Source organism: Carlito syrichta, unplaced genomic scaffold (genome assembly GCF_000164805.1).
Source record: "Carlito syrichta isolate Samal-C Ts95f unplaced genomic scaffold, Tarsius_syrichta-2.0.1 Scaffold315405, whole genome shotgun sequence".
NCBI lineage: Eukaryota > Metazoa > Chordata > Mammalia > Primates > Tarsiidae > Carlito > Carlito syrichta.
The window spans coordinates 179,232-182,758 of NW_007259501.1; the positions used below are offsets into that span (position 1 = coordinate 179,232).

At 38.1% G+C, this 3,527-nt stretch overlaps 1 pseudogene; it reads left to right on the top strand.

The window, feature by feature from the left end:
- The first annotated feature begins 1,516 nt into the window (after positions 1-1,516).
- Positions 1,517-2,239, top strand: LOC110594444 (annotated as a pseudogene).
- Positions 2,240-3,527: the final 1,288 nt, after the last annotated feature.

Here is a 3,527-nt window from a genome sequence, read left to right on the forward strand (position 1 = left end):
CAAAAACACAATAAAAGAGAGTGAAGAAAGCCTATGAGACTTAAGAATCATTAAAGGAATCAATATATACAGCATGGAAGTCTGAAAAGGAACAAAAAACATGAAGAGGAAAGAAAGCTTATTTAAAGAAATCATGACAGAAGAATTCCCAAATCTGGGAACAAAATTCAACATTCATATTCATGATACTCCCAAAATCAATAGGCTAAACATTATTAGGTCTATAGATTCAATGCAATCTTTATCAAAATTCCAGTGGCATTTTTAGAGTAATAGAAAAAACAACCCTAAATTCATATGGAACAACAAAGATTCCCAAATAGCCAAGGCAATCTTGAGCAAAAAGAATAAAACTAGAGACATCACACTTCCTGACTGCAAATTATACTACAAAATTATAGTAATCAAAACATTACAATACTGACATAAAAACAGATGTATATAGACCAATGGAACAAAACAGAGCCCAGAAATAAACCCATTCATTTGTAGTCAACTAACTTTCAACAGGGGTGCAAGAATGCACAATGACAAAAGGATGAAAGGACAGTCTCCTCAATAAATAGTGCTGGTAAAACTGAATACTAACATGCAGAAGAATGAAATTAGATCCTTATCTCACAAAATATGTTAAAAATCAACTCAAAAAATGGATTAAATTCTCAAACACAAATCATGAAAATTAAACTTATAGGAAAACAAAGGAGAAAGGCTTCTTGACATTGACCTAGGCAATTATTTTTTGGATATGACCCCCAACACACAGGCAACAAAATAAAAATAGGCAAGTTGAATCACATGAAACTCAAAAGCTTAAACACAGCAAAAGGAAAAAAAAAACCCAACAAAATGAAGAGACAACCTACAGTACAGGATAAAATATTTACAAACCATATATTTAATAAGGGGCTACTATCCCAAATATATAAGAAACTCCTACTACTGAATAGCAAAAAAAAAAAAAAAAGTGCAATAAGTCCAATTAAAAAATGAAAAACCAACTTGAGTCGACACTTCTCAAAAGAATGCATGCAAATGGCCAATAGGTATATGAAAAGGGGCCCAACGTCAATAATCATTTGGGGAGTACAAATCAAAACCACATTAAGATAAGAACCACTCATACCTGTTAGAATGTTTTTTTTATTAACAAAACAAAAGGCAACAAATGTTAAGGAGAATGTGGAAAACAGAACCCTAACGTACTGTTGGTGAAAATGTAAATTGTTACAGTCATTCTGGAAAACAGTATGAAGTTTTCTCAAAAAGTTAAAAATAGAATTACCACATGACCCAGCAGTCCCATTTCTGAGTATTTACCAAAAGAAATTATAATCAGGACTCAAAAAGGTACCTGCAGTCCTATGTTTGTTGTGGCATTATTCTTAACAGTTAAGACATAGAAACAACCTAAATGTCCATGATTGGACAAGTGGATCAAGAAAACGTAGCTCATATGCACAATGCAATACTATTCAGTCTTTAAAAAGATGGAAATCCTGTTATTTGTAAAGACATGGATGGCTTTTTGAGGAAGATGCAGACGTGGGCGCTGCAGAGCTGTGGACCCACCTGCTTCCGACCACCGCTGTTAGCTCTCACCCATGAACAATCGATCAGGAAGATGCGCTGCAGTCATGGAGAAGCGGTGAACAGAGCCGAGTGGTTTGGGCCACCGGTGGGGCTCAGGCCCGCGACTTGTGCTCTTCTGGGGCAGATGCTAGGGCCAGGGGAGGCAGGGGGAGAGGATGGGCTCACTCAGTAACGAGGCTCCTGTCATGACGGAGAACCCCCAGAGCTTCCTGATGAGACTCCAGAAGTGACAGAATGCTTTGGGCTTACTGGGTGTGATAACCTGGGTGATAACAGGCTTTTAAAGACCCCGAAAGACACTCGTGGATCTGAAGCTGGCGATCCACAGAGCTAGGGTCACCCTCACCAGCCACAGTGTGAAATTGCTGGAGAAGGTGTGTGCTGATCTGATCAAGGGTGCCAAGGAAAAGAATCTCAGAGTGAAACCACCAGTTCGCATGCTTACCAAAACTTGAAGAATCACTACAAAAAAAAAAAAAAAAAGAAAACTCCTTCTGGTGAAGGTTCTAAGACCTTAGGATCACTTCCAGATGAGAAGCCACAGGCGACTTGTTGACTTGCACAATCCTCCGAGATTGTCAAGCAGATTACTTCCCTCAGTACTGAGCCAGGAGTTAAGGTTGAAGTTACCATTGTTGATGCTTAAGTCAACTATTTTAATAAATTGATTACACTTTTTTAAAATGAATAGACCTAGAGGACATTTGCTAAGTAACTTAAGTCAGAAACAGAAAGACAAATACTGCATGATCTTACTTAAATGTGGAATCTAAAATAATCATATCCATAGAAGCAGAGAGTAGAAAGTTGTCAGGGGCTGTGGAGGGGAAATGTTGAGATGTTGGTTTAAGAGTATGAAGTTTTGCCGGGCTCAGTGGCTCAGCCTGTAATCCCGCGCCTTTGGGAGGCTAAGGTGAATGGAATGCATGATCCCGCGGGTTCGAGACCCGCCTGGGCAGCGAGATCTCATCTCTACAACAAATCAAAAAATCAGCCGGGCGTGGTAGTGCACGCCTGTAATTCCGGCTACTCGGAAGGCTGAGGCGGAAGGATCGCCGGAGCCCAGCGGGTCGAGGCTGCGGTGGCCAGGAGCGGCCACTACACTCCAGTCTGGGCGACGGAGTGAGACTCCAACTCAAAAAAAAAAAAAAAGAGTAGGAAGTTTCAGTTATACTGAATAAGTTCTGGTGTTCTACTATGTAGCATGGTGACTAGAGTTAATAATATTGTATTGCATACTTTAAATTTGAGTCCGCCTTAAATGTTCCTATCACCAAAAAACTGGTATATTAGGTGATGAATATGTTAATTAGCTTGATTGTGACAATCATTTTACAAAATATATATCTATCAAAACATCACATTGCACACCTTAGCTATACATAATTTTTTACTTATCAATAAAGGTAGAAAATAAATTTTAAGAAATATGCTAGTCTTCATTGAAATCAAATCCAATCTTAGAAACATTTTAGATTTAGAACAATGAATTTTTTTGTAAATCCTGGAAGTTTCAGAAGGAGAGGGGTGTTCTTATTTATTTACAAATGAACAGGAATCAGAATAGTGGATTCCTATAAGAATGCTAGATTGAAATAAAGCAAGTTCTAAATGATATGAGTTTTGAGCTTACAATTTTATGGCCAGCACAACAGCCAGGTTTTGGTTTTTTTCATGTTTGTTTGTTTGATATATACCCTTTCTGAAAAATGTTCCTGTGGATGTGCTGTAGAAAAGTAAAACTGGGATCTAAGAAAAGCATGGGACCCAAGAAAGTGGAACGATGCTAGAAGTGAAATGAAAAGAAATCTCAGAATCACAGCTGTTCAGTCAGTCAAAACTGGAAATGAAGACTAAATGCTCTGAAAAGGTCACTTCAAGAAGAAAGTGGACTCCATTCAACTAGATGAGAGGAAAAAAAAATGATATGCCAA